General features: G+C 41.5%; 1 protein-coding gene across 3 annotated transcripts in view; it reads right to left on the minus strand.

The window, feature by feature from the left end:
• Window positions 1-21578, minus strand: part of Stx18 (syntaxin 18) — a 101769-nt gene that overhangs the window by 64096 nt on the left and 16095 nt on the right. The window contains exon 1 of one of the 3 annotated variants that reach the window (XM_048461630.3): window positions 3203-3301. The exons of the other annotated variants lie outside the window; for them this stretch is intronic. The gene's annotated coding sequence lies outside the window, so the exon portion shown is untranslated. Of the gene's footprint in view, window positions 1-3202; window positions 3302-21578 lie in introns of those variants that run through there. 3 annotated transcript variants of the gene reach the window in all.

A 21578-nucleotide genomic window follows, 5' to 3' on the forward strand; every position in this document is an offset into this window, starting at 1 on the left:
GTCCTTTAAAATTTTTTACTATATACAATTGCAAAATCAAGATCCCCCCCCCCCGACACACACACACTTTTCTCTATATTCCTAAAATAAAGAACAAACAATCTATTATCTTCCACTGAAACTGGGAAGCACCAAGAGTCCGGAGGATTTCTCCTATGAACAGAGAAAAGTTCTGACTTCTTAAACAGCAACAAGGTAGTGAGTGAGGCAAGAGAGGGAAGAGGCACATATATAAAACAGTCTTTACCCCAAACTACAGGGGCTCTCCCGCCCTTAGACCTCTTGCTGGGATCTGCATCCTCATCCCTCTTCCTTCTCTCTGGGATTCTCACATCCTCATCTGCCTTGCACCCCGTGCAACCTTGCCTCTGGAGTTCCTGTCATCCTGTCTAGGCTGTGAGGCTACTGCTGCCCGCTCAGGCTCAGGCCTCAAATCTGATCACTGACTCCTACGATAGTGCTACAGGCACCTGGCCGCTCAGCTCTACAGTTCCTCCATCACTGCCTGGCTCATGTGCCAGCCCCAGGCTCAGACCTTTACTAGAGTGCCTGCCTACTGTTTTTGCAGTCTCATCTGTCAGTCCTCTTCCTGTTCCATGCCGGCATTCCTCCACCCGCACTGGGCTTGCTCAGACCTTCCTTTAAAGAGGAAGAGCTGAGGCCTAGGATACTTGTGTCACCCATTTTTAACCTAACAGCTTCTGCACACCCTTCCTAAGCTGACTCATCAGGCTGCCCGATTTACCTATGGGTAGAAAGGTACACTTGATCCCTAACCCTGTCCTTGCTAAGGAACCACTGCACCAGAGCCTGGGAGCAGGGGGTAACAGAAATTACTGTCACAGTTTGCCGCAGTGTCATGTAAGAGACTAAAATGTTGTAAGTTTTAAAAACTTGGGATGCAAAAAAGAAGAGATGTCTCAAGTAGCTGGATTAAGCGGTGATTTCACAGCCATTGAGGAGGCAGAAGAACCCTTTAGACTGCCAAGTAGCCTGTACTAAGTAGATTCCCCAAGTCCACCCAGAACAAGATCACAGGCTTCTTTATATTTTTCATAGAATTAAATTCTATAAAATCAGTGTCTCAACCAGAGTACCTTCTGAGAACAAAGGTTCAAAATTGAGGTACTAGATAGGCATTAGAGGGGGCAATGCCCAGCTCAGAGCCAGGCAGGAAGAAACAATGAGAGAGAGCCTTTACTCTGCCCATATAGCGGAACCTGATTTCCTTCTCAGAGCTCAAGCTGAACTCCCAGAAACACTGTACACCTATTAGGAGGAGCACACATTCCAGTTGCTAATGTATTTGTAACATGCTTATGAGTGAGAAGAAAAAAGAAACACTAGAAGAAGAAATAATCGTTCAATTTAATTGGCATTGACTAACCAGGCCCTGGAATGACAGGCACAACAATGGCTTTACTATTCTACAATTAATACCAAATATATCCCTTGTACTCATGGAACACTGAGCCCTGGCCATAGTTTCATGTGGTCCTTGCTTCTGATAGTGACCTTAGATGTTGTTACAGCACATGAGGAGACTCATGATCTCTGTCTCACATACAGGGAGCCAAGCTCAGGAGGCTCAATGCTGTGTTTGATGCACTTAGCAACTAAGTACCAGAACTGGGTGGAAATCCAGTTGGTGCGGCTGCAGAGCACTTGCCCACTCTGCCTGCACTGCCTATTATGCAGTGCCAGCTTCAAAGAAAAGCTGTAAGCTCCAGTGTGGTCCTCCAACACCCCTCCCTCATCTTGAGATGCATCAAACCTCAACCTGGGATGAGGTCTGTATTATTATTATTTTACCAATATCAACTTTATCATCTAAGCATGAGAACATTAAGGAGAGGTCAGGCTTTGGGCCAGACAGATGGACTCACAGATGTTTACATATGAAGGCTGCCAGCGCTATCAAAGAGAAGACCACTAATTACTACACACAAATGTGCTTTCTTATGCACTAAAAGAAAAAGTTCAGATGAGTCTTACAAATACTAATGAAGAAATAAAGAGAATAATTCTTTTCTAGAAAGGAGAATTCTTGGTGCATACTGGAACCAGAAATTCTGAAATTAATTTACGTCTATTCTAAATTTGAAAGTGTTTGTTATTGTTTTTTATTCCCCCGGTGGAAAGAACTCTTAACAAAAAGAAGCAAATTTTCAATATTGATGTTTTACTTTTGCAAAATAGTATTGTGTCATTAGACCAATAATGTTAACGTCTCTGGTGTACCTCCAATTGTCAGGAAAGACTGCCTCACACTCCACAAAGTTTCATAAATATTCATTAAGTAGATAGTAAAGTAAGTACCTGATTTGGACTGCCTACACTATTGTTCCATCTTATAAGTTTTTCAAAGAAACAGTTGTCAGGGGGGAAAAAAGCCAAAAAAAAAAAAAAACCCAAACAACAACAATTCACTATCAGAACAGAGTTATCAGCTAATACAGGAAGTCATGATGTTTAACGAGTGCCATAAACCCAGTTTATATCCACATGGGCATACATTCACAACCCCAAAATTAGGCAAGTAGGAACAGCTTGAGTTTTAAGGAAACACCTAGATTTTCTATGAGATGCAGAGGGAGAGGATGTGGAAAGAGGCTGACTGGGCACTGAGCCGACTTGGATTTTCCTTCAAGTAAGACATCACCTTTGTCCCAAGGCCTTGGCTAGAAGCCTCATCCACACAGCACTGTCCCTTCTGCTCTGTAGCCCCTTGTGACTGCACAGAAATCAAATACAATTGGCCCAACAGGCATGCGAGGGTCTAAAGGTGCCACTTTTTCTTTGGGGAATAATGACTTGCAACTATCACAAGACAAACATTTTAAAGCTGCATCCCAGGCCTTAACAACTTTCCCTAAGAGAGCATTTCTTCCAAATGAAAAACAGTAGCTTCATTAATGCACGAGCCATTTCAAATTTGAAACACAACTCTAAGCCATACCTCATGGAATGGAAAGCCATAATTGCAATGCAAAATGAGACCAACTGAAATCACTATAAGAAACGTGAAGGAGGTAAATGCTTTTTCCTGGGGGTAGTATAAAACGGATGAAATTACAGTAGCAAGAAGTTATTGATTCCAAATTATAAAGTGGAATTGAGGGCTTCAAAATATTTTTACATTTTTTTTTTCCAAAGAATCCTAAGAGTGAAAAAAACCCCAGTGCGCTCTAGGAAAGCTTACCTTTTAGAAAAACAGCTTAACTGGCACAGCTGCTTGACCAGTGCTATACTCTGAGGACACAGACTCCGCCTGGGCTGATGGAAGGTACGTTTTCAGACTCCAGGTATTCACTCACTGTCTTCTACAGAGCCACTGGTTACTTAATGGCTAACTCAGCTTAATCATTAAACCAGAACCAGGTAAGAGAAATTAGGTCAAGTCACCCATATAAAAGAATGTTCTGGGAAGCCAATTTATGAAAATTTCCAGTCACCAGGCAAAGAATTGAAAGTGACAGAATGTCACCTCCCAGTCAATAGAGCTAACTAGTAGGCACTCTCAAATACTAAAGCAATGTTCTTTCAATACCGGAGAACAGCTTTTCAAATTTATAGACTCTTTTGTTTTTGGTCAAATAAAATGACTGCTGATTAAGACGGTGCCCTGTGGGCTTCACCTTACTGTTCCTGGTGTGGATGGGTGCCATCTCCCATCGGTGGGTCCATAGCATGGGGTGGAGGCCAGGCAGCTGTGTGAGAGATAGCCAAGCATCATCTTCATGTTTGCTGTGTCTAGGAGCCTACCTTCAGTGAGACTCTACAGTGACTTTATAACCTTATATTATAAAAATTGTCTATTTGGTTGCATTAAAATTTTATGGCCTTATTTTCTGCTGATGGTAGACAGTTTATGAACTATGCAGAATTAGGAAGTAAAATCAACCCATAGTGACAGCACTCTGAAATAAACTCTATACTACAATTTGTACATCTACACTCTCTACGTGAATGAAATCATAGTCTATACCCCACTTATTTCACTTAGCACCAAAAACTTCTTCAAACTTCTAAAAGCAACATAACATCCCACTCTTACAAAGACCACGATGGAGCCATGTCTCCATTGCTAGACAAACAGGTATCTAGTTCTGCAAGACAAATTCTGCTGTAACGAGCACCAATTTGCTACACCAAGGCATTCTTGTATTCCAAACCACTGATTTTGTAATTCATTAGAATAAAAATTGAAGAGCTGATTTAGAGAGTAGAGAGTGAAAACATTTTTAAATCCTGAGAGGTTCTTCCAAACTGTCTCCTGTTCCACTGGTTTCCCAGCCCTCCTAGTTCTAAGCACAGGCAACCTCTGAGCAGGGCTGTCATGGGGGTATGGGTGGGGGATTTCTCTGCACAGGGCCTCTGCACTGTCACAGCAGGGCATGTGATGTCCCCTAATAGGATTAACTCTGACTCCTTTCACTTCCAGTTAGTGACCATTTCTCACAGGGGACAAAGTCAAGGCCTCAGTTTCCTCATTTGGGAGGTGAGGGAGTTACTGTAGGCTGTCAGCAGTTCTCCCTTGTGGGGGTGCGCACAGCACATTATGTCAAGGGACACTGGAAGAAGGCAAACCTAGCCCATTCCTCTGAGCTGGCCGTTGTCGCGCAGGCTGCTTCTCTTAGAGCACATCAGAAAATAACCCTGCAAACTAAAATCGTTAGCCACAACCACCGCACTGTTTCACACACACACAGATAACACTCATTTTACACACTGAAACACGTAGCCAAGTTTTTCATTCTTAGTCCAGGCTCCATAAAACTAGATGCCACAGCTGGAAATTCTGATCTAAAATGATGACTTCACAGAAAACCAGATGCCAAAGTAAAGATAAGGTTTCCTGGGGAAGGGTAGCTTTTTAAAAGGCAATCGAAATCTGTGTTAGATTTTCTAGAGCAAAACAGAGACATCCAAGGTATTACTCAGCACCAGAGTCCCATGTTTGCAGGCGGGGAAGCTGCAGTTGGCAGCCAGATCTCTTACTGTAGTAGCACATACTTAATGTGACACACACACACACACACACACACACACACACACACACAGAGCCCCATGACATGAAACACCCCTAAGCCATCCACCTATCAGACGCCTCAAAAGCAGCACAGGTGAGAGAGAAGAAATGCCAGCAGTACTTCCTAATTGTGTGAAAACAGTATTACGATAAAAGCATCAAAGATACGTAAATGTTGCCTGAGCAGAACATTTGAAAAGAATTCTGTTACTGAAATACAACAAGCTACCTGAAGCAAAGTAGGGAACAGATAGTTAGGATATGGCTCCTGAGTCAATAAAAACGCTGCAGTAAAGAATATTTTTGCTCTTGAAAATTAACTCACAGCATAAAGACTATCAGAAATAAAAGTATAAAATCCTACTGTCTCTTCAACATCTTTTCAAAGAAAACTGAAAAAGTTTATGACTTTGAAATCTAATTATACAACGAAAGTTTTTCCTATACTCGGTATCAATGATTTTTTTAATTTTTATTTATTTGTTTATTTATTTTTACTGAGGTCCACACCTTGAGTTGTGGAAACAGGTATAAAAACAAAGCAAAAGAAAACAAACTGTGCTCAGCTTTGCCTGGCACAGGCCTCAGCTGCAGTTCCTATGGCAGAGGCTGGGCATCCCTGGAGGAGACACTGGCGTGTTCCTGACACAACTAGGAACCACAGTTGCAGCTACCTTCTTTCCCTCCATTCCCTTTCCCACAGTGCCCCACTGGGTTCCTTTCCTGCAGGCTGGACATCAGCTGGGCTCCCACTGGAGACAAAGGCAGATCTTACCAGTCTTGGATAGCACTGTACTGGATCAAACCAGTTCTTCCAACAAAGGGACATCCAGCAGCAGGTAAAAGCTGAGGAAGAAAAGGCTCTAAAGACTGGCCAACCAAACTGCACAATTCAGAGACTCCCATTTTTTTTCCCATTCAACAAACTGAATGGAAAATATGAGTTGTTATCTGACAGTTTGGGTTCATAATTCTGTGAGATTCCATTGTCTTCTTTTCCTTTCCACAAATCATGGAAGCTAAGAATGAAACTGGTTGTAAATGTTGACACTCCAGAAAAGTGTGCTGTCATCAGCTTGTGCGCAGCCAGTCACAAAGACGAAGGGAGCCTGTCCCTGACCTTGAGAGGCCTCTCCAGTGAAACCCACACGCTTGTTCTGATTCACATGTCAATAATAACTACAGAGGAAACAACACAGAGCACTGAAAGACTGCTGGTCACCACTGGAACACTTTAAGTCTCATATTCGCTAGCATGTGGGGGGACCTGGTTTTGATCCCAACACTGACCAAATAAATGTCGGCCAGGCTTTCATTTCTGTTCACAAGCCCATCTTTGCTGCACAGAACCCCTGGTAGGATGACCAGTGCCAAGTCAGCACAAACATAGATGAGATCTGGAGCAGAAGTTCAAATTCATCAGGGAAAAGCAAGGTTGTGGCCCTGAAACGGGAAAGGGCTGTCAGAGCCAGTCCTGATGCACAGCAGAGGTGACCAAGTGCAGCATCAAAGACCACAGGGTATATTCTGAAGAGGGGTGAGCAAGTTGCGCCATAACACATTAAGTTTTACAGCATGCTAGAAATTATAACCTGTTCAAGTGAGGGAGGTTATCTAGTTGTTTCAAAATTCTTTCTGGGAATACATGAAGAAAAATATTTGGAAGTCAACGACTTACAATGAGGCAAAGAGAAAAACACTAAAGTAAGGATAAACAACTCAAGCTCTCTGAGGCAAAAACACAGGAATGGTACAAGAGCATAAAACGGAGTCACCAACCTCGTTTGGGGAAGAGGGCAGAGTTTGTAGCACTGATGTGACACTCAAAAGATAAGGAACAAAGCGGCTTCTTCATGCATACTCAGGACACAGAACAAACGTATGCAGGGATTCTTCAGCTCAAGACGTGAGTCAGGAAACGTGGGTCAAAAGGGGGAGTAGAAAACTAGGAGCAGAAGGAGACTCGCCCAAAAGTCAGCCTGCATCACAGCAGCTCTGTAAACTCCACAGAGATTGCTAATCCCTCTGAGACAGAAAGAGGGTTTACATTTACATGTTGCCTGTCAGGAAAAAAAAAATCTGTTGCTGCATGGCAAAAGAAGACATTTACCCACGTAGTCTTTAAACGCCAAGTTTCTCCCTGAGCACACACTACGTCAACAGATGAACCCTGCAGGTGACCAACAAACGTCTTCCAACAAAAGAGCGAAGATGAGTGCATTCTGAGACTATGAAAGTATTTCAAACCCATATATGACAAGGTACCTATATCCAGAATATTTAAAGGATTTCACTCAAGCCAAGAAAATCAATTTGGTTTAAAAGTGAGCAAAACACCCGAACAGACTGCTTACAAAGAAGGCAAACAGGTGCATGAAAGGTGCCAGCGTCCCTGGCACCTGTGGAAGAGATATTAGCACAGGTGGCACCACCCAGCCAGGAGATCACTCACACAGAGCCAGGGGGGCCTGGTAGGACAGTAATGCCTCACATGCTCACTCCCTAGCATAGATATAGACAGATGGACAGATAGACAAACAGACAGATGAAAGACAGACAGATAAAAATTACTGACAATAGCAAGTGCCAAAGAGATATGGAACAAACATAATTTGAATACATTGCTGGTGGGAATATATAATGGGGCAGTTATGTTGGAAAGCAAGTTAGATTTTTTAAAAAATAGCTTTTTTGGCATTTATTTTACACAGCACACAATCTACTCATTTAGAAATACATGTTTTAATATTTTACCATATTTACAAAGAGTGCAAGCGGCCACTGCCTTTGCAGTACCTCTAAAGCCCCATGTCCATTATCAGTTACTCTGCATCTTTCTCTAACTTCTGATTCCCTATGTATCTGCCTTCTAGACATACTTTATGGATGGATTTATACACTGTGCAATCCATCGTGATTGGCATCTTGGACTTACCATGTTTTCAAGATACAGTCAGCTTATAGCAAGTATCAATTCTTGACTTTTTTCTACTGATAGATAATGTTTGTTTGTATGTATATATCTTCACAAAGCCCTCTAAGTCTAGTTAAACCAGAGCAATAAGGGCAGGAAGGGGGAGGAAAAACTGAGAACCCCTGATCACAGTCTAAAAACAAAAATTCAATCAGAGCAGTCAATGCTAATGGACCTTGGATAGTTTCACTATTTTATCACCATAAATAATGTTGCTATAGACGTCTGTTTATAGGCAGATTCTCAGAAAGTTAACAAACACCATATGAACTGACAACCCCACTCCTAGGGATTAACCCTAGAGAAAATAAAACTTTATGTTGACACAAACATTACACACAAATATTTATAGTAGCTCAATTCAAAATTGTTGAAAAGCAGCCAGGGCCTACTCCACAGGTGATAGATAACTGCAGTTCTCCATATAACAGGAGACTGCTGTGTGATACGGCAGAAAGGAAATAACCATCCATGAGTAACTCCCAAGAGCACACTCCTATGGTCAGGCTAAGTAGAATGATTTCAAAGGGTTACATACTATGCAATCAAATTTACACTATTCTTGAAAAAATAACAAATGCCAACAATAAAGAAATTGGTTAATATAGTGCTGGATGAGTATAAGTGTAGGGGAGAGCACCCACAGGATGAGGCAGGGGAAACTGAGGCAGAGTTTGGGAAGAGAGCTGAGTTACATTTTAAACACAGTGGTCATGAGGGCCTCTGAGAAGCAGGTAATGAGGGCAGGTTTGATGCAGAGCTCAGAGTCAGCCACATGCATATCTCTATGCAGACGCCTGGCAAATGCATTCCAAGCCGAGGAGACAACCAGTACATGTTCCTTGAGACAGACATGTGCCCAGTATATGTGACACACAGCAATCAGACTTGCTGTTTAACCAGACATCCAGATGTATAGATAGCTACAGATGCCTCTAATTGGACAGTGTAAAAGGAGTATGAGCAGGAATTACAAATTGGAGGGTCCGGGGCAAGAGACAATATTTAGAGCTACAGAGTTGGAGGAAATCACTGTTCACTCTTCCAAAAACTGATGGGCACTAAATATCAAATGTGCCAAGGAGGAGATGACTTCTCACACACTCTCACAAAATCACCTGCAGTTTCAGTCTGGATTACCCAGAGTTCCAGAAGAGGGAAGAAACAGAGACAACCACAAGTCATAGCTTAAAAATAAAAACTTTTAGAAAAAAATCTAAAAGAACCCTGAAGCTTTTATATAAAATGCTGGTGGTTTGGGATAGCGCTTCACTTAAGTAGGGAATGGAAGGCCCCTTGCTCATGTTCCAGTATCCAGTCACCTACAAGCTTCCCTTTTACTGAGTCTACTATGGAAGTCTATTCCTTGTCTAAAGGTGAGCTGACAGGTGAACCAAAGGCACTGTGTGCTGACAGTCTCCAGTAAGTCCACTGTCTGCCAGCCCACACTTAGCAGACCCTGGGCATCATTGTTAGTGTTGTTTTCTGAGTACAACATTTGGTTTTTTAAAATCACAATTTTTTGTTCTTAAAATGGTAACTGTTTCTTTCCTATGTGGGTTGAATGTCACTCTCAGAGGAAATCCTGGGGTGGATGGCATAACTCTGAAGCAGTGTTACTGACAAGTTGTGAACAGTCATCACTTCCAGTCCTTTAAAGTTGGAATAGATATTGCCCAGGTGCTCAGTACAGCCTGACCTGAAAAGAATAGGAATCCACCTTTTCAAAGCCATGCAACAGGCTTTATACCAAATTGGCTAAACGCAAGAAGATCAGAAATATGGGACCAGAGTGTGTACCACTCACTAAGCAACAAAACTAGTTGATGCATATCCCTAGGTTAACTTGAACCTAATCCTTACAACTAGTTTATATATATCCTTAGTCCCATTGAACAGACATTAACTGTAATTAGCTTCTGAAAAGAGGAGAGAAGATGTTACTATGTGCTATGGTCACATATGAAGGGTGGGTTAATATTCAGGTTTATCAACCTCATCTCTGCTGAGATTTGGGGTTTTGTGTTAATTTGCCTGGGGTCAGGAAGAGGCTGTATTTAAGGGAAAAACTTATATACCAGAATATATTTAACAACATCTCTGACTGCTATCTACAAGATGCCAACATCAGACCCAAAGGCAAGCAGAGACAACCCCAAACACTGGCAAATGCTTCGTAGAGGCATCATCATCCTACTTAGTATCATTGCCTTGCATGATCCAATGACAGAAAGGGTGCCAATTCAGCTGGGTCTCTAAAGCAACTGCAGCCAGATACCAAAGCCTCCTCCAGAAATGCTGCTTTTCAATCTGTGTTCTCTCTGCATTACAGCTGTTAGTCTCTCACTGCAATGCTACAGTGAGAATATCTACCTCCAGCACCTAAGCTCTCTGTGTTAAAATCCAGACTTCCACACAAAGAATGACTTTTTCCTAATTCCAATTAGGGGGAAAAAATCCTAAGAAAGCTTCCAAACAACCTGATTCAATTCTGGCTCCTAATTGTGACCCAATAGGCACAAAAGTCATTTGGGAACACAGTATCTGCGGCAGGTGTCTGGTTAAGGTCAGAGATAAAGTGAGCTTCCAAAAAGAGAGTGGTCCTGTGGATGACAGAGACAGAGGGTGCTTTGGGGGCAAGGAATGCAAGTGTCCACTAATACACCCTTTAGTGCTGACTAACAAGCACACATACAGCAAGCAGCCTGTACTCTAACAGCTCATACCACCGAGGATGGCTTTCCCATACATGACAGGTTTGTGGGAAAGTCCTCCAAGGTGCATTCAAGTCCACCGGAAAACCATCATTAACGTTGGCATTGGGGCCAGCAGGGCATGTTACAGCTAAATTTTCAGGGCATCTCACCAAGACTTTTTGTATTTCTGGATAACACGTTAGGTCTGAAGATGGAAGTTGGTGTTATTATTAGTGAATACTGCTAACAGTCAGACATGGCATTTGGTGTGCTCTGTAGACTAACAAAATACACTAAAATGTGATACTGCCTCAGTCAACACAAGGCCATCATTGAACAACCATGGCCCAATTTGTGGGCTAACAAAAATCCAAATGTTTGCCTTGAAACTTTCCAACTAGTTTCAAGAGTACAATTCAAGAATATGATAATGTACACATCAAATGGATATGAATACATCCAATTCAGGATGCTAAGAAAAGCAGTCAAAGTTTAAAAAAAATATTAAGACTGCTCAAAGACCAAGAGAAAAAGAGAGACAGGAGATCTGGAACTATCACCAGCAAACTGGGAAACTAAGCTCTGTATGGATTAGAGATGCCTATACCTGTGCTGTGATCTGGGTCTCCAACCTCAGTTTTGTCCCAGGCAGGCCTGAGTCTCTCAGAAACAGCTCTCCCCTTCCTCTAGCCAGGGGAGAGTCAGGATCAAAAGACAGAGGGATAGGGTTTGAAGACTTGCAGGCAACTACTGGAGACTTCAGCCTTCACTGTCATATCCAGATGCACCTCCAATCTCCTCACCTGTCTTAGGTCTAATGACTACGGCCCTCTCTATTTCTGGCTCTAAAGGTGTATTGGCTGGTTTTAGGGGCCACATTCCCCAGTATACAGATCACAAGAAAGAAGTATTTTCAGTCCTTAAATGTATTACTTAATATGACACACTTTAAGTCTCTAATCATTCTACATTTTAAACTAACAGCCAACAGAAAAGAATGGTCAGAGCCAGTGGTCTGTGATGGGTCTGGAGAATTATGGGCTATTTAGACTAATGCTCCTTCACTACCTTTATATGAACATGGTTTCCTTCCCCCTCAACCTGAGAGTAGGAGAGTCATGTCACTGATGACCAAGGTGAGGGGTAGCAAATATGCAAGGACAGAGCGTGAGGTTGTCACAGAGGAGACATCACCACTAATCTCACACTTCACAGTCACAAAGGCCAGGGCTTCTGCTTTATGACAGCACCACATTAAGCAGCATCTTTCAAGTAGTAAGTGCTCAATTCTATTATCCCTGTAAAGTTTCCAGGGAAATCAGGAAGACTTGCAAATGTGCAAACCAGAACTGTTTCTCGGTTTTCTCACTGCAGGTGGAGCAAACAGTTGCATATAACCTTCCATAAGCTGTCCGTGAGCCAGCACAGCAACAGGCAGGGTCAGCACAGCAACAGGCAGGGAAGCTTTAAGGAAAAACTGAGATTCCACAGACAAAACTCATTTTATAATTATCACTTAAAAATTAAGAGAGGGAAAAAAGCTCTTTGGGATCTTGGCTACAGAAAAAGAGTGTGAACTTAAGTATCATTCAGATGTGATTTGTATTAACTTTAAGGATCCTTCACTATGACCTTTCAATACTAAGAATTCAATGGAAGATCCATTTTGTCTCTACTTAGTCAACAAGAGCAGAGTGCTTGCCACAAGCCAGGCATTGTGTTGGAGTTGGGATATAATGGGAGAACACACATCCACCCAGCCTTGATCTGAAGGCACTTAGAGTTGAATGGGAGCTGCCTGAACAGAGTTAATCAGATAATATGAAACCCACACAACCAAGCGAGTTCTCACATTAAGCAATGAATGCAGGAGCTAGGGAGGAGCTGGACCAGTGGACAGATGGACACAGAAACTGCTCTCTAAAGAGGTAAGGATGGGTGATAGAAGATCCCAAGTGTCTCTCCAGTTCCTGTCAGGAAGTCTCCAGTAATATTGTGTCAACACTGCCACAGAATGGGGGCCAGGAAGGAGACAGAGAAAGCACGGTGCCACGTGTTCTAGGCATAGTTTGCCCTACTCTGGAGAAGGCACTCACGATCTGTGATAGGTTTCATTTTCTCAGGTGACTCCAGAAAGTGCATCTATGCAACCAAGTACAATTAGTCTCTCCCTTGTGTCGGTGTTTAACCCTTCCCAAAGAGGGTGAGTTCTAAAGGAACAACAGCTACCTAAAAATAATATACTAGAAGTGGTCCTAAAGTCTCTGGAAGAATTCCCGCTGGTATGCAATGATACTGCCCCAAAACGGTTGCCTGCAACACTACTGGCATGAGAGAAGCGGCACTAATCAACAAAGAGGAGTCTGTGTCACCAAAAGGTTGTGGTCATCTTTTGTTTTGCATCTGAAAAACAAAACAAACAAACAAAAACCTTGAACTGTTAAGGCTCCTGGACAAAATGTAACAATCTGATTCATCATATCATAAGCTGGTTTATTTAAGGGTTGGAAGTGCATCTTATAACAAAGTCTGCAAACACAATAAAATGAATGTACACAAAACCTGTACCACTGGATAGAAGAGGGAACGACAGATTTCTTTTGGCAATCTCCATATATTTTTGAAAATGGTAAATGGACACAGCACCAGAAAATTACCAAGGGGTTTTTATGTTTAAGAAAAAATTATTTTTCCCTAGCATACAACAAAGAGTTACAGTCAGCAGCAACACATTTAAACGGCTATTTTTAAAAATGCTACTCACTGGCAAAATCCCCTCCCCCAGCCCAGTGCAGCCTTCTCTCCAGCGCACATTATTGATTTGCAGCAGCAGTGAGTGCTCACAAACTAAATCTCCGTAAAGCTAAGGCACAGCGATACAAAAGCTTTTGTGAGGAGAAAAGGCAGTGTCTGAGATCAAGAGGGTGAAACACCAAGTAGCAAAATGAATCCTCTAAGAACTATCAAACCAAACAAAAAATAAAATTAGATATAAATTCACGTTTTAGACTGTGGTCAATTGAGGTCTAGACAAAACCCTATGTTTGTTCACTGCCTAGTCTCCAGTCTGCTCCAAGTTTGAAAAGGTAATTGAACACAGTCTATAATTACTGGATTAGACACAGATGGGCTCTGTACATTTCAGGGGGAAAAAAAGCACTGTTTTGATTCATTTTATGATTGCCTGTAAGGTCAGACTTTTCAGAATGTACTTTCATCTGTTAAATGGTTTCTCAAGCTCCCTAGGGAAGATCTTCAGTAACTGTGCTGTTTTAAGCAATTTGGGCCCATCAGATCCTGTCTTTGAATGTAACTAGCTGCCCATTTTCTAGTATTAGAAACCTGCATGTAGGTTAATTGCTACATCTCTTACATATTTTCTGAAGTTGCAGTTTTGGGGGGTGGAATTCAAAGAGCATGCCTCTTTTCTGGCGGAAATTGTCTTATGATGAAGATTTTCACATACAAATGTTACAATTTGATAAATGAGTTGGCATCACTCGAAGTCCATGAAAAATACTTCTTAGATGACTCAAGGGAAAAACAAACAAAAAGGAATAAACATTCTTCTGGACACAAATGGTTAGCAACATTAATGTGGTTATCTTCTAGTCAGACAACTTAGAAAGCAAAGCATATTCTTCAATAAACCCTTGTGTATGGTTCTTTAGAATGATTAGGAATTTTGTCTGTGCTAAAACAAAACAAGAAAAACTACTTCCTAGTCTAAAAAGGAGACCCTCCCCTCACAAACACAGCACTCTTTATCCTGCAGGACAACCGTGAAGTCATCCCACAGCGCCGCACTAGAGAGCACTCTCTAATGTAGAGAGGTTCCAGGTCCCTGTAGAAATCGGCACGGACGTCCAGCCCTGGCTGAAATGCTTTGCTTGGTGGGCTGAAACACAGGCTTCTCAAGCGAACATCTTGGACAGGGGCCCCCAACCCTGTCAGACAACGCTGGGAAAAACAGACATTGAGGGCCGTCCTGTAGCCAGTCTGTGCATTCCTTGTGGCTTTCCTACCTATATCATGACATGAGAAGCATCATTTTTTTTTCATTCTCCACTCCAAATACAGATTCATTTTCTAGTCCCCAAATTTGCTTCTGTCATTATAGTGATTGAGTAGATATGCCCTAACAGCAGAAATGTGAAAATAGAAAGTACAGAATGAGGAATAATCTTAAAAGGTTTACATTTTAGGAAGGTGGGTTTGTGTGTGTTCAGTTTTTACAGCAAAAGGAAATTTATATTCACAGAATACATCCTAGGTTGCTACTCTTCATGAGATCACATGCACACAGGACGTTTTCAGGCGGAAGACAGAAAAAGACTCACAGCCACATTTGGTGGTCTCACCAGCACTCCTAGTCAGACACAGAAATGTGATTAACAGGCACTTCTTCTAGCCACAAAATTAGACAATTTCTAAGGCACAGATAATGGGCATTTTAAAAAGACTGATTTGAATCAAGGCATATTTTCGAGGTGATTGTTTCTGTGATTACAGATGGATCAATCCTGCCTCTAAAAGAAGTCCTTGCAAGTATAATAGACCCAGAGAGAGGCTCTAAAATTAAATCTTCCATAAGCTGTCTCTTCACAGAAAACTAACACGTCCCTGAATCCCCGTGTGACATGTAAACAGACTGTCTTATACCGGTGTGCTCAGTGCAGGACCGACCTGTGTGGAATGACTAGAAGCAGAGCAGCGCATAACTGCTGTAGAAAACCGTTCCCAGTTTCCGCCCTTGCTCTATGTAAGCTCATACTCGAACCAAGATAGGATCAGAATAAGGCATTTGTACAAAACCATGACAGAACTTTGGCCTTGTGATTGTGTCGTTTCATGCTTTCTTCATATGCTGCACATAAACTGAACAAAGCAAGCCAACTGGTATGGAGAAACTGCCAAGGGACAAGAGCTTCTTTAGGTCAGCCTACATGTGAATTTCAATACGTGTCTCACAAGAATGACTACCAAAAATTACATCCTAATGGAGATTATGAGCACACAGCTTCCTTATGTGAGTGCTGAGAACTTTAAAAAATTTTAAATATTCCTTTCTATACATCACTTCTTTCCGCCTTTTCCTTAGCTTCACCCAGAGTCACATCAGCACCAACTTAGAGCTGAGCAGCTGCATCTCACAGCCTTGCGGGCCTTGGACCACACGCTCTATCTGCTAACTTTCCCGCTCCAGATAAACTGAGCTGAGTTGTGAAGCTTGCAGTAAGAAACAAAAGGAAGCTTGGAGAGATGTTTCGTCTTTCTCAGAAAAGATCTTTCCCTTTTTAAACAATTTACATGATGTTTTATGGTTCTTTTAGAAGAGAATTATAGTAAGTGGCACTCCGAGTGGGCTGTGTGAACCCACAAACCACTTCTCATAAAAACTGCTATAATTTTCCAGGACAGGGACAATAAAATATCCTACATCAGCCAAAGCTTAATCACAGTGTGACCACAGTAACAAACACATCATTTTCATGAAAATTAAGTAAGATAAACCTGACAAAAAGACGACAAAGACAAGTTCCACCAGAACTCCTCAACCTTCTTAGCACACACTATTCAGACTGTCCCTTCAAGTCCTAAGTGGCTTAAAGGACAGGTGGAAATCTAGTGCACAAGCTTTCAAAGAAATTTCACCTAAGCCTAGGCAGGAAAGCAACTCCAGCTGTGCCTCAAAGAGCATTTTCAATAAGATGACCTAGCTACAATTATTAACTTCTGTCTTTCCAATCAAACTCACAAAGGGTTCTAATGAAGATTTCATAGATGCAGTTCCCATTTCAGGCCACTAGGGACCAATAAGTACCTTCACGTTCCAATTTGTAACTGAGAAGTGAAGAGACCCAAGCACTTCTGTCCTGGGGCAGGAGCAACGCAACCCTTCTTTCTTAACACACCTACTTCACTATCTGCAAAACAGCTGGAAAGATGCAAATGCTATGTGGGGAAGAGGAAGGACCAAACAAGATGGTGAGAGATGGCAGCGTGTGAGTCTCACAATGCAAGGAAGAAATCGTCACCTGCTCTGAGAAACTTCTTTCTTTTCTTTGCCCTGTGTTAGGATTATTAAATTTGAAAACTAAAAAACCAACTCTTAGAGCGTGCTTCTCCGAGGGGTGGAAAACACTGTAAACTACACAGACATAGAAAATAAAGCCTGCCTAATACAATTCCCTTAGCTGATCACAGCAGCTTGTTGCTCAGTCAAGCGTAATACTGAAATTAGGATCTGTGAGCAAGCCAAAATATCTATAAATGAGTATCATTTACAGAGTTATCTTATGATGCAGTAAGAATGGCAAAGTGAAACAGAATTTTCTACTTAAATCTGTTAATAATTACCAGTTCTGGTTAGAGAGAACTATCCAAAATATTTGCATTAGTCCTTAATAGCAAAACACTGGAAGAGAACTGGAAAGAGGCAGTATAAAGACTGGGGGGAACAGTATACACAACCCCTTAATGATACATTTTATTGCCTTTCAGAGTCTTGAAGTTAAAACTGGGTAGCTTTTTCGAGAGCAAAAAATTAAGATGAATTTATTTTATTTTTTGTACATAGCCCAAAGTTGCAAGTCTTTTCAAAAGGGTACAGTTAATCAATGTTCTCACTTCCAGGAAAACCTGGCAGACTGAATTAAATTGTAAAGACAACACACATAAACATACATTCTACATACACACGCACACATATACACACACGGACAGCATATACATGCCCATATACATACAGAAAAGTCACATTAAAGGAACAAGCCAATAAGGAGAATTCATTATTTTTGAAGCAAAATATACTTCTGTATTATAAAATAATTTTTTGTTTTATTTTGCTTTGTTAGATAGTCTAGAAAGCCTTTGTGTTTACTAAAAATATCTCCCATATACTTAAGGCCCCAAATCAGAGTTTTCCAAATACAATCTGCAGAGGAAAAAACCAGCAACAAAACCCTGATTCCCCAAAGAAGACTGCAAACAATATATGGTTCCAAAGTAAATAAGTGTACCCAAGGCCCCAAAGTTCTGTCCAGTGTAACCAGACACCTTTCAGAAAATTTAAGATGCTTGCATATCAAGGACTGCACAACAAAATGCTGTCTACATTTAAATTTGACATTAGCCTAAACACAGCAATCCAGAGTTTATCTAATCATGCAAAAAGAGTGGAAGACTATAACATCACAAAGTATTTTTCACCTCATGCCATAGAAAGGAACTCACCCACCTATCTAACCCACACTTATTCTAGTTAGGTCCACTGCCCTTGCTAGACTCCGGTCTTAGAGTGTGCAAGGTCGAAGGCCTCCTAAGCAAAAGAGTTTACTCTTCTCCTTCACTCCTGGCCGGGTTTCCTCTAGGTCCCCTCACCGGCGTTTCTTTGGCCCCACAGCGTGGCGTATGGGTTGATCTGCATGGCTGGCTCTACAGACATATTATGAAGCCTTTACAATTGACCACACAAACACAATACCACAATGTAGGTCAGCTTGTGTGCTCAAATGCCAAAGCAAAGCTTACATGGGAGGAAACTACAGACATAAATCTGCCAGGGTAGAATTCCACCCAATGATCCTAAAATTATTTCAAGGAATCAATCTCCAAGAATGCATCATGAAATCAGAAGAGCTGGGCTAAGCTTTGGGATGGGGGGGGGGTTGAGAAAATGAAAGGCTTTAGAAGAGGCAGCAAAGGTCTCACCAGTCATTATATCATTGAGAAGGCTCAAACTACAGATGAAGTTAGATACTGAAGATTGTAGAACGGGTATTTAAAATTATTAACTGATCAAAAATTTGTAGTTGTCATTAAAAAAAATACAACTTAGCAATTCAGTTCAGAAGGAAGACTATCCCCAGGAACATACACATCTGTTTAATATTACAAGCCAACTGTCAACATCCTAAGTGAAGTTTTAATTTAATATTTTTTCTTTCTTGATGTTTTACCTTTAATCAATGCCTCATGAGAGTATCAACTTTCTATAAGAAACTGTTAAATATAAAGAAATGTTATTGTAGCATGTTTATAAAATCATAGTTCGAGAACTTTTTATTTTTCCAAAGCCTGACCACAACTTAATTATCTGCAGGACATTCCAGGCTCACAATTGCAAGCTCCAGTTCCCAAGCAATTTTAAACAATATCTACTGTACAGGACAGAGGGTACACAAAAGACCGCAACATGCTTATATTTCCAAAAGTCAGCATTAGGCCCTTTCGACATGGTTTTTATTTTCATTAAACAATATTTGTTTCCTCACTAATCATTAAATGGTTTTCATCACCAGCGCCTTCTTTCCTTTCACATGTCAGCTGTTAGCATCAGTGTTTGTGTTCATAATAAATAAAAAAGTGACCCACCCAGTTACTGAAAAATGAACACACACGATGCCAGGCTCAATGAGTGTTAGGGATTCAGCAACATATTCACACTCTGAATACCGTTCTATTTTAATCTAGGCTCAAAAGAAAGACCAAAACTTAATGAACTTGGTTCATATTCTCCTTTAAATCAGATTCCAGCTTCATACTACTTATGTTATTGTGGGCACATAGATGCAGTCAGTGGTTCAAGACACTGACTTAGGAAAACGGAAGAAGAAGAAAAGACAGCAAGTCCAGATTCCAGGCTCTGATGGAGAAGACTCGAAACTACTGCCAATTTCTACAGATGCATGAGGAAAGTAGCCTGACTGAAGTAATACACCACAAACTGCCCAATGTGGGCAACTAAGGGAGCATGCCAGTTTTAGGAAAGATTCTGACGAAGGACACTGAAAAGGGAGGGAAGAAAGGAGAAGGAGAAGGAAGGAGGATAGAAAAGAAGACAAGAAACTATACACGATAATGTATTAGGAACAATCAAAAATATGTAAAATGCAGAAGAAACAAAAGAAAGTCACATCTAAGCTGGAGGTCAAACTGATAACCAGCAGAAAAAAACAACCCAATAAATGATCTGAAAAGCCTTCATGATGTCAGACATTTGCATAATTGCACAGAAAGCCCCAGTTTTCAGAGAAACAAATATATTTAAGTCCAATAAGTTACTTCTACACTTAGATTGGTGGGCCAGTGCAGAGACAGGAATGTACATGGGCAGAGCGGCCCACATCTACTGTGTAGGCTGAGCACTTTGAAAGCCCTTTATTCATTTTAATCCCTTCATTTAAAAACTACTTTCGTCACCTATTACCAAGGAGGAAAGTAGGGCTAATAAGTTATTTAGCCACAGATCACTTTCCAGGAACAGAGGATCCTTGCCATTATCCTTAGACTTTAAGCCATCTTCGGTGATACCACCTTCATCAAGAACTAACCTACCAGGCGGTGGTGTATGCCTTTAATCGCAGCACTCAGGAGGCAGAGGTAGGCAAATCTCTGAGAGTTCAAGGTCAGCCTGTTCTACAAAAGCTAGTTCAGGAAAGCTAGAGCTGTTACACAGAGAAACCCTATCTCGAAACAGCTAGGTCTGTTACACAAAGAAACCCTATCTCAAAAATAAAAAAGAACTAACCTACATGTTAAGGACCCACCACATTCCTGTCTTCTCCAGAGTTGATGCTTTGGGTTGCCTATGCTCTGATGACCTCTCGAATGTCTTTCTCCATGATTAACCTCAGAGCCTTTTCTTCTTCACTCGCCAAAGTCTCAGTCTCCATTTACATGCATGTCACCTGGGTCTTTGTCCCTGGCATTGCAGACAGGTTTGCAGTACACGTCTGTCTTTGCAGCTATCTGATCAATGTGGCACTTGATTGTTAGCCATGTACCTCAGATAACAGCACAAAATATAAGTACCCACTTAATCACCTCTAACTCCAACTAAGCCCCAATGACATCTTTAACATTGTCATCTCCTGTGTCTAATGGAGCTTATGTCCTGTCAAACATGTCTTGACTGTTTTCTGTCCCTCTGGTTGTGGATTTAATTCAAGTCTCTACTGGGTCTGCCAAGATTTGTTACTGTGACAGCTGACTAGGTCATCATCCTTGCAGCCAGCCTGACTCACAAGTGCCAGCAGAATGAGCTTCTAACTATATCTGACTATGTCAGACCCCTGATAGGAATGGCTGATAGTTCACAGAGGTCTTCAGGAGAAATCTGTTCCTCTCACAATTGGGGGTACCTTGTGGTACCCTTTAAGGTCAAGCTAAAAAGTTAGTTCTCCTGTGTGAGCACCTCACTATGTGCCACTGTGGTGACAGCACTTAGAACAGGCTTTTGTTATATACCTTAATGCCTGCCTGACTTTTCATTAAAATCAGAGTTCTTAAATGATCTTACTCGTGTTAGTCTGCCAGACATACAGAGGATGCTCAAACAGTGCTCAGGAGTAAGAGAGGAAGACCTGATTCTCAGAGGCACTTTCAGTACTGAGTGAACTAACAACGTATCTCTAACATGGGTAGAGGGCACAACTTTGAATGCAAGGCAGTTCTTTCTGGCTACCATTATGCACTGCTCCTTCTGAAGGGCTCTCACGTTTCCTTTGGAAACCTCCTCCCAGCACTCAGCAGTGATGCCCTGCAGCTGAAGAAATGTGAGCTAAGAAGTCCCCCAACATACACACAATCCTGTCCATTTCCTCTGGAGGGTTGCGCTTTAGATAGGCCTCTGACTTAACTAGCTATATAAAGGTGTGTGGGGTAACAACAAACACTGAGAGGGGAGAGTAGATCCCAGGTTAGACCTGACAAGATTGGAGGGATGGGGAGGCACCCAACAGCATACTCCAAAAAAATAGAAGAAAGAGATTTCAAAAGAAAGCTTCCCATTCCTGACAGGGTCTATCAGGCCTTTGTAGAGTTATCCTTTGGTAGAATTATAAAAAGAACTAAGTTTTATGAAGAGTTGGAA

Source organism: Myodes glareolus, chromosome 8 (genome assembly GCF_982192425.1).
Source record: "Myodes glareolus chromosome 8, mMyoGla1.1, whole genome shotgun sequence".
Taxonomy (NCBI): domain Eukaryota; kingdom Metazoa; phylum Chordata; class Mammalia; order Rodentia; family Cricetidae; genus Myodes; species Myodes glareolus.